The following is a 15,193-nucleotide window of genomic DNA, read 5'->3' on the forward strand; positions in this document are numbered from 1 at the left end:
TATCTCGGATCGAGACTCCGTGATTCGGTTCTCTTCGAGATTAATCGATTACCGTCACGAACGCGTGGAAGTATACCTGTTGGCCCTTCGAAATGGACGGCACGTATGAGCGAGCAAAACCGAGATTATAAAGCGTTTATAGCGCAGCTTCCCACCTTCAGGGCGCTCGCTTCTGATCTGCATAAAAATAGGGGAACATCCAGGAACGGGGGGTCAGGAGCGGAGCGCAAGAACGGATCCTTAATACGAGATCAGATTATGATTTTGCGGGGGAGTCGACCGACGGGACGGAGAGAAGCTGGTGGAGGTCTTTAAGAGTTTCGGTGTCGAGGAGAGTCGAGAGGGCTCGCCGTTTCTCCCTCCACCACTTCTCTCCTTCGTGATTAGAGGGATCGTGGTAGCTCGTCGAATTCTGCGGCATCCGAAGTGAACGGATTTTTTGAACGAGCAACTCATTCCTTCGCTTGATATTCCACGTTTCAATTCAATACGAATGCAATTAAACAATACGTATTTTAAATAAAAAATGCAAAATATTACAATATATGTACTAAATTGTTAAAAAAATTTAGTGTAATTTAATAAGTAAAATTATATTAACGGGCATCAAGTATACAAGTGCCGGGCGTTCTGTACTCTTGCCAGTCGACAAATTTAATATACAGCAATTAATTTATAAGTATACGATATTTTTGAAAAAAAATTCTTATATCCAAGAGAAGTATTGTGTAAACTCCATACGATTAAATAAATAACATTTGAATAATAAAGTAAGAATTATACTTTTAAGCATAACACATCTAATAAAGTAAATAACTTTTTTCTCTGAAGCTAACAGCATTTTTTAAAAACATATCTTTAATACAAACAGTGACAAATTACAAAATCAATCATTTATACACTTAAAAATATTGTTCCATTCATATGTACATTTCTAGAAGCGGTTACGATGAAATATCACAATCGCCAATTATTACGATTTTATATACGCGCAAATTAAAATAATAGCAGCAAAAAATAAATGTCAAGCATGGACAATAATTCTCAATTTCACAATTGGCCAGTCTCTCTGCGGATTCGGTGCTGAAATATCCGAACCCGTGGATTCCACCTTCGGACTCGAAGCTCGCATCGGTGGCGTATCGAGCGCGAATCGCATTATCGTTGCGTCGGAACTCCACGTGCATCGTAACACCCCGTGAAGCCGAATAAGAAGACGCGAATAAAAAGACAAGCGCGTCGACGACAACGACGACGAAGAAGAGAAAGAAAGAGAAGAGGAGGAAGGAGAATCGAGCGTGCCGGTATAATGGCGCCGAGACGCGAAAGGGCGAAGCTAACGATATATCTTGGACTATTGTCTTGTGGGCCGCGACAGTCGCGGCCATTATATCAAGATTAACTCTCTTATTCCCTTGGCGAAGGTATGGCTTTCGTATAGAAGGGCATATAGAAGTACACAGGCTCCCGAGGGAGGATGGGAGGTGGAACGGCCGGGAGGTAGAGGTTGCAAGCAGGCCTTATGGCACGTACACACAAACCACCCACACTTGGACCGACGACAACGACGAGAACGTACGCGAGAGGGACGAACGTAAGAGAGACGGAAAGATAGAGAGGAGAGAATGAGAGAGGAGACACGAGAGGAGAGGGAGAAGGAGGGCCATTGGTGTGTTCACAGTGTTCCCGAGACGGCATACGGGAACGGGGGTGTATGCTAGGCATCCGCAGAAGAGGACATTATAAGGAGTTATGAGGTCCTGCCTCATACGTGAGCATCCTTGCCTCTGCCTCCTCACCACCGTCTTCCCTCCCCCTCCCCCCCTCCTCCCTTTCACCCAACCTTCTTTTATCTTTCTCTCTACAGCGTCCCCTCCACCCTCTTCTCGCAACTGCGGATCCTTATACACAAGATCTGTGGCGGTTCTTAATGTCCTCTCCCTTTTAATGCCCCGCGCGGTCTGCCCTCGAGGTCGGACCACGAACATTTCTGCCTACCGCCTTCTTTTTCGTGGTCCGATATTGAGTTATACGCCGCGCGTATTTATCGTTCAAAATCCTTTTGTAAAGGACTACGGGAGAGAGAGAGAGAGAACGGGAACAGCGAAACACGAAGAACATAGATCGGTTTGAGTTGCACATGAGTTAGATGTAGATGCGAAGAAACATAGAAGAAAAAAAATGAAACATCTGTACAAGTTTGTAACCGACAGATTTTTTAAAATCTTTTATCTGTTGCATAAGTCGTTACTTTAATAATCATGTTTCATTACCAACATAAACAAAATAAAGTTTTTTCCCTATATTAGAAAATAAAATCACTTTTACTCTAGTTTCGTGTATTATTGTTGTTCTACAATAAATACGCATAGTCAAAATAGCATATTTATATTAATAAAAAAAAAAATTAAAAATTTTTCCAATTTTAATTATGTACAAATTATAAATTAATAAATTGTTTCTAAGATAAATCGAGTCCTGCAATATCAGATTTCTGTAAATCGTTTCTTCGAATAAAAAAAAAGCATTTTCTGTTACATTATGTTCTGTACAAAATGTTCTGTGCCAAATCATTAATTATCGCAAAGATTCTTATGAGTAAATAATCTTGGCGTTGGCATAACGAGATCGTGACCCAGTTGGATCGACTCATCCGAAGGTAGAAGAAACTCAATCATGTCAAAAGGTCGATCGGCAGAGAATCGACTGGATCCTAGTAAGTTTTACAGCCGGGGGTTATAGCCCTCGACAAGTATGACATAAGATCGCGACGCGTGTACCAACATGAGGTCAAGACCCATCTTGGACCCAAGGGATGACGTAATAGTGGGCTCCTTTTTCGCTTGGTGACGACAGCAACCCCGGTAGTTCACGTCGAATTTCATCCTCATCTTACAGAGGCATCTTCGAATAACCTTCGAATAACATTCTACGTCTAGTCTTTCTGTCTTTCCCTCTTTGTTTTTCTTCCTTCAGTTTCTATCCACTACCTATTCAGCCTCCAACTACACAAACCCTAGTAGTATATACCACAGGCAACCATGAATGGGAACCACGTGTCTCTCCTTTCCCTCCCTTCCCTCCCTCGCTCTTTCTCTCTCGCTCCTCTGCTTCAACTCGGCTCAATGCCACCGAAAGCCCGTGGATTCCACACGTCGCAAACCTTGCCGACGCGAGATCCGCACGTGAAGATCGTGCGATCGTAGGAACGTCCGAGATCCGCAGCATGTCGGCTTTAAAGGCGACCGTGACGCTTTACGATTCGGCGTGACGATACCTCGCTAGATAGTTGTTACCGCGATACGCTGAATGCTCCTCAGAATCTAAAGTCTATTGTAAGAAATAGTAAAAATTTCAAACGTGCAAACAAAATAGAAAAGAGTTAAAGTCACAGAGGGAAGCATTTTTAAAGCTACGTAGATTTTTATAATATATTTAGAGATGTAATTAAGAAAAATCTTGCTCTCTCTCTCTCATTACTCTATAACATATTCTATGTTTTATAGCTATTAATAAAAATATAAAAGTTTCCGTGAGAATTATTATCAATTTGTTACACTTTTTGGAAAAAAAAATCTAGCTACGAGCCTACAAACTGAAAATAGAATAAACATAATTAAAAAGTAAATTACACTTATCGCCAAACTTGACTAAATTGAGATACAAAAATAGCGCTTACGCACAGAATCGTCTCGAACATCCGTACCGCTCGTTTGCCAGCGAACAATTACCGTTCTTTGAATCTAAATAAACTACTCTCTACTAAAATTTGCCGCCTCTGGTATGCTGTCGCTCGACGCATACTCTGCACACGCGGTCAAGACGGCCTGTTTACTGTCTAAATTGCATCTGTAAAAGATCAGTGAAATCAATTTACCAAAAATACACTAATTTTCAGTGGTACACTTATAACTTGTCAATCAGTAAAATAAATACATTGTTCTTTTTAGAGAAAATCAGTAAAAGACAGTAATACTCACTAATTACCATAGCTATAAGTATGCTACTGCTAATCAGTGAAAATACAATGACTGCAATTTAGAGAGTACGCAGAATAAAATTAATGTCTTTCCTACGAAAATAATTTCGTAATGGTAAGAAATGCATCGTAGTGCAAAATAGCAAAATTTTCAAGTAAAAATACTTACAAGGTTATACGAGGAAGGGTACCTTTCTACCTTAAGGGTAATGAATAAACGTAAAGCGGAACAAAATCAAAACAATCAGTTTTTGTTATTCAGATTCGAATTCATTAAAAATTGAAGAATGTGCGCAATTTATTTTACTCATCTCATTCCGCTTGACGCTTTTCCGCTGCGTAGAAAGGTGACCGAACAGTATGATTTTTGTGCACAAGTTGAAAGAACACCGGGGCGAACAATAGATACAGTGATTCTGACTAAAGAAAAGATTTCTATTGGCAGAGTTTTGAATGTTCAAACGCTTTAAATGCTTACAAAGAGGTGATTATATCAAAAAATAGTGTGGTATTTGTTTCATATTGTACTATAATGCGTCGCTTAGCTAAAATTTTCTTGACAATAACCAAGTGTAACTTATTTCTTGAATGTCCCTCGTATTTATCATTTGTGTAAATTTAATTTTTCAAAACTGTTATTAATGGTTAACAGGTAAAAACAGGTAAAAAAAACGTCACTAAGCATGACAATTGAGAGTATTCAAAAGAAAGAAAAAAGAAGGCAAAAAATTGTTAAAGCCAAGTGTATTGCCATCTGCAATTCCAAGAAATTATAATTAAGAGTTTCAATTCTCCGAAAATTTCTGTTGTCCGAGAAAAAGGCTATTTGTGAAAAACGTACATAAACGTACGTTGTAGCATTAATTAATTTCCCTCATTTTAAAAAGTCAGAAAGAAATCTGTCATTGGAATCATAAATATGAATGCATCATATTATTAATATTTTGACCATTAAACTGATTTCGGTATAAACTCCAAAAATTCAAAAAGAAATACGATGAGAAGCGTGAATCAAATGTTTCAGTTACGTGCCTGATTGAAACATTTTGCACTATGACAATCATTAAATTGTATTCTTGCAATCCTCTCTTACAATCTTTCTGAGTCATTTTTTCCCTTGCTTTCCTAACGCTTTCCCATCGATATATCTTTTAAGGTTCCTTAATAAAGATTATATTGAAATTTACACCGTTAGAATTTATGATATAAAAATCATGAAATGTCTACAGGTAAACAAAATACGGAAAATAAACTCCAAGAAAAATCTGAAGAATTCTTCTGTATTGGAACAGCTTTATTTTTATGTACGCGCATTTACGTAATACTTACAAAAAATGTCACAATTTAAATAAATTAAAAATTAAAAATAATACATTAAGTTTTGTGGGAAAAGTTAATGGATTTTACCTGATACAAATTCAGTTCAAATTTCTATGCGGTTCATTTTTTATTATAACAAAAGAAATTCAATAGGAAACAGTGCATGCAATTTGTGCACTATAGTTTTAAAAATAATGCTAAAAAATTTTAAATTTTGATATCATTTATCTTTAAAATACCTGCGATTCCTTCAAACTGCATGAAGTTTATTCATACGTTCCATTTCCGAAAAGACATGTTAATAATCTCATTAAAAAACGCATGAAAAGTGAATAACAATACTGATCGTTAGAGGATTAATGTTTTTTTCTTTTTTTTCGTATTCTTTCAATTAAATATTTATAAAAACTTCAGAAATTATTTCTATTCAAAGAGAAATTTGTTTTTATTTACTATTTTCTGCTTCCTTAATTTCTTTTCAAAGATCGGAAAAGATTAAATACTAGTCCCTTCAGTAAATCATTAAAATGTCTCGCTTTTTTAATAGAATTATATTCACGGAACTATACCTCCTACTGAATTTAGCTGAATAAGATTTGTGTCGCACTATTATAAGATTGAAAACCTGTTCGTTTTTGCTGCACTGCTATTAATGCAATAAGTTAGAATGAGACACAAATATATGTGTCACTCGTAGCAAAAACATGAATAGGACTATAATATATTCTTACAATCACTATTTAACTATTATTCTTGCTATTTCCAAACTTTGTCCTAAATAAAATTCCTTTAGAAAAATTCGAATAAAACTTAGAATTTTTGTATGGAGTTATTAAGAAATTTATTATTGTCCTTTTAGAGTAGAAAACTTCTTATCTGTTTATTAATTAAAGAAGAAGATAAAGAAAAGAAAAAGATTTTATTTTTTCATATTTATATTATTATAAACAATATATTATCTATGTATATTTGGTATTTTGAATAAAAATTGTCATCTATGTATATAGAAATAAAAGCTCAAAATGTTGAAAGATATTGATAATTTTTTTGATTTATCTCAATACATATCTTACATACAACTTTACATAATTAATTTATAATGAAAAAGGCGATTCTTGACATAATGTTATTGAAAATTATGGGTATGAAAGATCACTGATGCGTTGAATAATGTGCAGTTGGGCAGCAAGTCTGATCTTTGATTTGCTAAGCCAGCTAAGTAATAATACAATCCACATCATGTCAGACACATTTCCGCACCGATAAAGTAGTCATTGCTCGGCCGACGAGATCAAGCGTTGATTGCTCGTTACGCTTATGTTCTGAGAATTATAATGTGGATGTGCGATTATTTACGATCGCGAATGAACGCAGGTACCGCAGGTGTATTCGTCTTGTTACTCCGGAAAACGGCAATGCAAAAAATAAAAGATGTTGGTCTCGTAATTAGATTGCCTATAATTATAGCATCGCGCAATGAGTAAACGACTCGTAAAATCGAAGTAAATGAAGTGATGCTACCATTAAGTTATTCTGTAATACAAAAAAACAGCGGGAGAAAAATGTGAAAATAGCAAACAAAAAGAATGAGTTTAATTACGTAGAAGGAATGGTAAGATGATTTTTGATTCCGACTGACGTCCTCGATTGAGATAAAGGAATGTATGTAAAAAATGTGCTTGCAAATTAATTTATGTACATATATACTATCGTAAAAAAAGAAATTAGAAAATAAAAAACTGAATCAATCAATAAATAAGTAAAAATAATATTAAACAATAATAATTCAATATATTTTTGAATAAAAAAATGTTTTTATCAAATCTGTATAAAAATTGGATCTAAAAAATATCAATTAATTTACAATCTATTAGATTTTGAAGTCCTATTATTTTTATATTATTTAATATTTTTTAAGAATAATTGTTTAATAGTGATTGTTTAGCTTCTGGGTAAAGCAACCCTGGTATGCCGTGACCTGTACCCAACGAGTGAACACCATTAAGCGTTCGGTTAGCTCAGCATTAGCTTACAATTTTAGACCGTCATCCTAAAATCATTTGTAATTAAAAAATAAAATAGATAAAATAAGTGAAACGATAAACAACGGATTATACATACAAACTATAAAATATTTAAATTAGAAATAGTAAATATGAAACTAATAAAAATATATACATATATTACACAAAAAGAACTATTTATAAAAGTCAAAAAGATCAAAATATTACACTGAAATTATTACTGCCCTTCATTACTTGATCAAAATATTTATAAAATAATTCATCCAATTATTTTAAGTAATATTAAATGTTTATCATTGATGTTTAAAACCGGCTTGGCAATCAAGTTTTCACTTATTTCTAACAAAATGTTTTGTTTTGCTTATAGCTTATAAATGATGTATAATAGATAAAAATGGCAATATAAAATTTTTAAAATTATGTTAAAATTAATAATAATTAATACTGCAAGTATCCGATTGGTTCAACGTTCTAGATTACCACTTCAGAATCTTCAATTCATATTCCATTGATGCGTTTTCAAAAATTGTAAAACGACAAACAACTGTAGTTAATAAAATATATGTAAACAATAAAAATCTATCAGATTAAACTGTAAAAAATATTTAAAATGTGAGAAAAAATAAGATTTCTTTTAAAGTAAAACAGAATTTGTTTTACTAAAACCTAGCATCACGTTAGAATCATTTTATTATATTTTATAATATTTTATTGTAATATTTATGGAACAATACTGAGCTAATATTGAATTAAGAAATAGACTTTAACAAGCAATTTATTACCTGTTACTATAAAATCTGTAATAATCACTATAAAAAATCCATATTGGTTGAAAGAATGTCTACTGTAGTAATATGTAATGACTGCTGTTATAAAGATTAAAAGCACAAAAATAAAATAATTGTTATTATTTTTCAGTTCTACATAGATCAGTAAAATTTCTTACACAGTTTATGTTTCTTCTGTCTTTTTTTACGTTGGATAGCAAAAAAGAAAAAAGTAATATATTAGATAAAAAAAACTAATATATAAAAATAAACACATAGGCTATTTTTATATGTGCATACAATATAATATATGTAAGAAGAACAGTTTTATATATAAGTGTATAAATAATTATGGAAGAGTATTCTAGAATAAATTAATGCAAATCTATGTTATTCAAACGAAATTGTGCAACTTTCTATTACTGGTCTAAAGCCGTTCGCATTTGTCGCTGAAGAACAAGAAACCCTTAAAAATTCTTAGCTGCTTTTGCGTGAGTTTACCTAAGGCAAAAAGGCACAAAGATCCTGTTGAAGCTTGAAGTCCCCGGGCTAGTCGCGGTCAATCTAAGCTAATTGGCCTCCATAGGTAATTACACGCAATTAGGTGTAGGCCGACCGCACCTCTCTCTCTCTTTCAAGCTTTCGTTCATCGCGTGTTTTCTTTCTTTTTCTACCTTTCTCTTGTTTGGATCTTCGTGCACCTTTTATCAACTTCTCTCTTATACTGATGACTAAACCCAGAGACGATGTAAACTGGTAGAAAAGGGACAACCCTCGGACAGGGTCGCGGAAAGGTGGAGTGACAAAGAGGAAGCAGGATGACAGAGAAGAAGAACAAGAAGGAACAGAGAGATTGCCGCCAGGTACACAAATTATCTGGCGACGAAAAAACAACGGAAGAGCAATTAAATAATGCTACGTCGCCACATAGTAGTGCTTTCTACCGCCCTCCTATTCTACCGGGTGTCTCTCCAGCGTATTGATATCATTGTTGTAAACATTCATAATACAGATTTATAAAACTATTCAAAATAGAATCTTTTTCAAGTAATAAGTTGTATTAAATCATATAATGTACAACTTTGTATCATGTATAATTCGACAAGAGAGATTCATATTTAGACATTAATTTAATCAAACCCTTTTTTTTATACAGTCTTCATGAATCATTTATATCTCGTTTGTCATTTGTCAAATAATGCAAAAAGCTATAAATTTCATAAGTAAAAAATATTTCAAAAATAATTAATATAGCGCATATATATCAAGATATTGATTGTTGCTAAAGAAGCACCCGTTATAGCATCACGGTGGTATCTCGGGATACTACGTGTGGTGGTTAGTTGGTGCCGATGCATTAGAGCAACCCGACTCATTACCGCTGGCACAATTAAGGCCCAATTTCGTGGGCATAATGGCCGCCAATCTGGCCGCACAAAAAGCCTACGGTCGCTTTCGAGCCGGAACCATACCGCCGTCTCTGCCTAATAACCGACAAAATTCACCGGTCGGCCACTCCAATCTCTACGAATCTAAGTTTCTTCCCCTAATATGAGAGAAAATCACAACATTGTGTTCGCAACGTAGATTTAAAACCGCGAGACAAGATCGAACTTTTTCAGCGACAGAAATGTCTCTACGACGGCATTGTAATAGATACGTAAAAATCTTACCAATTATGTTTATATTAGCATACAAGTTATACAAGATCTCTGGTTATTAATTGTCGGCTGGTAAGATTCATCGGTATCTTTTATATTTTCCTTAATGATAAATGTGTAACGGACGAAAGGAAATCCGGTTTCTATTCTGAATCCTATTCCCGGTAGCCAAACCGCATACGGACCCTCGCATAAGAGTCGGGATAACCCAAAATGATCAGAGACGCCACGGAGATCCAAAGAGGGCCGCCACGGATATCATAAATATTTATAATTTCGCAAGTATTTTTTATTTATAGTTTGGAAGTTTTTTTTTTTTTAATCAACTTCCAACTGTTTCAAGCGTTAAAACAGTTTTGTTTAATTTTATTTATGGCGTAACGAGGAACCATCTAAAATTCGATAGACCTCTTCAGCTATGGTGCGAAAGCACTTTCGAGGCTTAACAGTCGCGTTTCCTGCGCTCGTGGGACATGGAGGCATTCGAGAATCACTGATGCTCGTTGGAAAATTCCTTTTGCTGGCCAGCCCGCGTAAATCTATTGGCGGTGTGGAATCGAGAGAATCGACGACGAAATATTCGAAAACTGAGGCCACGCGGAGGAAGGACGGGGGTGCAACGCGGCAACGGCTTGGATCGGACAATAGCCGACAATGGGATCGCATCCGATTTTTGCATGCCAATTTCGCGCCCGGCATTGTGCCGTAGACAATGCGCCAATAATTACGCTAAACGGCGACCATTCATACGCCCATTCGGGCGGATTCAAACCGGCCTTTCCGTATCCATTATAGTCGCGCGGCGCAAATAATCGCTCCGATGCGCGCCGCATCCACTTTTTCGCGGTGTGTCACACAGGTGGCATCTATCATCGATTTGATGTTGCGACCGGGGCAACACATTTGGCTTCGAGCAGTTTCGAATACGAGAAGTAGAATGCAACTTTTATGCGGGCTTCCATTTTATCATTTGTTTCTCCCTCCCAACATTACTTCGTTATTTCATTTAACCACATAATCGTTAACAACATCAAAAACATTATTCAAATGTTTAATATTTTTTCCTCTTTGCCTATTTTTAAACTGTATATTTTTTCAAATTATTAATTATAGAAATAGTAAAAAAATAATTTACAATAATCGATATATATAGGCGCGAAAAAGTATTATTTTATTTCATATATAGATTTCATGTATAAAATAAAAGTATTAAAAAATTCAAATTTTTTGTTATGCTTTCGTAATGTATTTTTTTCATAATGCGAATTGAAGTTACAATATAAATTTTATGTCATTATTACTTACAAAAATTGCGATAAACAGAATTCATTCGCAAATTGGATTTAAATTGTTCTTCAATCTACATATGTGAAAATCGATATGTGTGAATAGATTGCGCAAAGTTTAATTTTAACATCCGAGATTCTTATTAAATGCCATTTAGACAAACACAATAATTGTTTCAAGAAAATTGCATGCTCCATTAATACAAACTTATTATGATCTTTTAGAAAAAGATGTAAAAACTGCAAGGAAAGATTGTAATTATTTAAAATATTTAGTAAAAATTTACTTGATTTATGATGTTCTTTCTTCTTTTTCCAAAATTACGTCTGTATGTAGATTTTCTAAAAATATCACGATAAAACATATAATTATTGATAATTTGTGAATTTAAAAAATAATTCGTTAAACTGAAATTTACTCTTTTTTTCGAAAAGTCGTGCCCTTAGATTAACTGGGTTCCATTTTTTAAAAGTTGTCGCTATAACATAGCGAAATATGTAGTTGACAAAAAAGAAAAAAAACGGATTTGTCGAGGTTAAAGAAGAAATCGAAATATTAATAGATTGTCACTTCTCCTTTAAATTCGAGACAAGCTGTATGACAATCCTCGAGAAGCTAAAAACACATCCAAAGTACATCCTGAAACGAGGTTCTTCGCGCGAGGCGCGTCATCTCGTGCGTGCACACGGGAATCGGACGCGGTTACGGAGGAGCAGGAGAGAACAGCGCGCTGTGCAAATCGGATTTCCTTTCGTTAAACTTCGTTCGTAACGGCCTTCCCTCCCCCTCCCCCCTTTCTCTCTCTCTCTCTCTCTCTCATACTCTCCCAACCAGCCAGTTGTCCCTCTTCGTTCGCATCGCACGCTTTTCTCTCTCCTCTCGCATCTCGTTAGATGCACCTCGCGGAGGAAGAAAGTCCACAAAGGAAGTCGGAGTGCATCCAGCTTACGGACGTTGAACGAGAAGGAGAGACGGGAGAGGATTGCAAAACGAGACGACGGGGGGGAGCGAGGGGAGGGAGCGAAAAAGAGAGAAGTCCCTCTACCCCGCTTTCACAGATCGCCGTGCCCGGAGAGGGGGCAGAGGTGTGAGCCGTGGTGCACAGGGCTAACCGGTCGTTTATTATGCATCGAAATGCCAGCAACGATGCCACGCGAGTGGACAGGACGTTGTAAACGCTCCGCAAAAATGAACTAACGGCCGGCGCTCTCTGAGTGATTCCGCGTCGCCTCGGGGCACCGCGCGCGTGTGGTGGGGCACCCGTCTTCTCTACCTTTCCCTCTTCGTCTACCTACCATCTACGGCAAAGGAGCAACAAGGACGGCAGGTCGAGTCCTTTTCTATTCGGCTGGAATTAGATATAATAGCCGCGGTGCTGAATCGCTTATTGTATTCGTTAAATCAGTCCTGAGAACCGCTCGGCATATCTCGGTTATGCTCGCAACGATCGCCGAGGAGCCCGCGTGTATAATAATGATCTTTAATTAATGGTAATCTGGTGCGATAAGCGAAATCCTAATGATCGATAGGCGAAATTTTTTTCCCTTCGCGAAAATAAGAATAACGCGGAATGCCGAAGGTATTCATCTTCAATCTCGCGTCAGTCAAATCGACACATTGGCATCTCCAATCTGACTTCATTTTTGTTGCCTTCAATGAAATCGTCGACGTGGAAATATAAGCACGTAGTCACCCACGATAATTGTAAATCGTTTTATATACGGATTTGTGTACGCGTTCTATCTGAGGAAAAACGCTTCTGCTAAGTCTAAAAATAAATTTAGAGATACGGATCTAAAAGTGAATTCGTTAAGATAATTACTTAGGACGTTTAAGCTAAGTGCAAGAACGACATGATTTCTTTGCAGCATTGCTTTCGTATAATTATTTTGACAGTGTAACAAAATTACTTTCTGATCTATACACGGAGAAAATTTTTTCTTAAAATTTATCTCCCAAATCTGGTAATTGTGGGATAATGTATGACCTCGAGGAATTTTACTATATTTTTTAGTAAAATTTACTATACTTTTAGAAAATTGTACTATACTTTTAGTAAATTTTACTAAACAGTATAGTAAAATTCCTCGAGGTCACACATTATCCCACAATTATCAGTTTTCAGAGTAAATTTTAAGAGAAAATTCTCTCCGTGTATCTATATTTTTTTAGTGTACTTTAACCGGTTTTTTCCGTGTAACATTTGCGAAATTCAGATCGATCGTTTACAAATGCATTTCAGCGCGGTATCACCCCTTTCGATAGAGCGCGCAGGAAGCGTGCTCCTCCCCCCACGCGTGAAATTGCGTTTAATAGGTGCACCGCTGCTTTAATGGGGTACACCAACAGAGTATATTTTCCGAGAGCACGCCCGCGCTCTCTTACGTTCGGTATCCATTTTTCTTTTGTTTCGGCAATATGTATCCTTCTTGCTCGTGAGAGAGTATGCCCGGGGAAGTATTTTAAACGTTTCCACCTACCTCGGGGGCTGTGAAGCCCGGGATCGCGATAATAAAAGCAAGAGTTGTAGCGCGCCTCGAAGAAATTCCTATAAAAATTCACGCTAACGCGAACGAACCCGCTAATTGCCCGCGATCAATTTTCTCGGATTATACGGCGATTCTTACGAGGGTACGAAAACAAAAAAAACCGCGGAGTGAAAACGATCAACGGCGTTGTTTTGTCTACTCCTGTAAAGTGCTAAACGGGAACGCCAGTTTCCCCCTCGTTCGGTAATACACTGTTTGCTCTCGACTTAATGCATTATTAACACTATATCGCATCAGTTTATACGTTCGTGCGACCTTTCGCGATCACAGTCCGGCATGCGCGGTCTTTGTACATGTACCCCATTTAATAACGAACCAGCTTGATTGGCAGTGACAGATACACAGATAGTCATTCTAATCGTGCGAGTCGATCCACGGCAACCCGACGCGAAAGATAATTGCGCGCGTATGTGTATGTGTACGAGATAGGATAGGTGTGTCAATACGCGGCGGTAATTACTTCGATTGGCAAGTTAAATAATTATCGACGGGATAGAGGGGGGGGGGGAGAACCGCTTTGTTGATTAATCAGTGACTCACCGTTCTGCGACCTTCGTTCTACGAGCTTCTGCTGACGTCACATCCTTTGCTCGAGTCTAAAACGCAAAAAAAAATTTGCATTAAACGACGATGTTGAATTCAAGAGAAGACGAAGGCTGAATAAATTTGCACGAGCGAGACGTCTCGCACGCGCACCAGATCTTTTATCTATATATTTAATCATGCAAGAAAATAAATATATAACGCCATTTCACGTGCACGCGAGAATTTTATAAAGAGACAAACGGGAATGAAGCTTTCTCTTTTTACATCCTTTTCTCCCTCCCTTTCACGCAGACGTGTATTTATGATCGTCCGTTAAAAAAAAACTATATATATACCTTTGCATCTCTAAATACGCATTTGCATATTTTTGGACATACTTCTGAAGTTCCAAAAGAGTTTTCTAAAATTTTTCATCGCACCGCAACTGAATAATAGCCGTACAATTAGAAATTGCAATCAATTCAATAGAGAATTCCATTTCGACGTGGACTTGACAAATTTAAATTATAAAAGTTTACTGCCGTCACGAATAAATTATTACTGCACGCGCGATCCACGTCGAAATTTTAACTTAAAAATTATCCGAATTCAAATTAAAATTCCTGAAGAGCAAAGTCACATTCAAAGATCGAATACGAGACACGATGTACGTTTCGGAGCTCTTCTTGCGCGACTCTTAAATCACCTTTCTTTCAACGAGACTTTATCTCGCTGTGCCCGAACGCGCGAGCATCCCGAACAGGAGCATCGCTTCGGACGACGGAGTCCGCGCTCGCTCGCGTTCTTGCAAAAGCAGCCCCACCGCAGCTAATTACCTTACGGCCTTACAAAAACAATATTAATTCCCCACGATTTATCGGGCCACGGGCAAAATCAGTGCGTTCGCCGAAGAAAAATCCGACCGTATGCGTATCGGCGATTCCAGCCGGCGGCCGGTGGTTCGATGAGCACATTCTATAATTAGTATCGGAGCACGGGGGAATTTTTATTTTCGTTTAAACTTGAACGTCCTTTCGTTCGTCGCGTCGGCGTATTCGCGTCGACGCGCTCCTCTCCTCTT

General features: G+C 36.9%; 1 long non-coding RNA gene across 3 annotated transcripts in view; it reads right to left on the reverse strand.

Annotated features, from left to right (window-relative positions):
* The window catches only part of LOC118645979, a 223,271-nt gene that overhangs the window by 191,993 nt on the left and 16,085 nt on the right, over nt 1–15,193 (reverse strand). For all 3 annotated transcript variants that reach the window (XR_004963610.1, XR_004963609.1, XR_004963608.1), the window contains exon 3: nt 14,128–14,183. This is a non-coding gene — a long non-coding RNA (uncharacterized LOC118645979). The remainder of the gene's footprint in view (nt 1–14,127; nt 14,184–15,193) is intronic.

This window comes from Monomorium pharaonis, chromosome 6 (genome assembly GCF_013373865.1).
Source record: "Monomorium pharaonis isolate MP-MQ-018 chromosome 6, ASM1337386v2, whole genome shotgun sequence".
Classification (NCBI taxonomy): domain Eukaryota; kingdom Metazoa; phylum Arthropoda; class Insecta; order Hymenoptera; family Formicidae; genus Monomorium; species Monomorium pharaonis.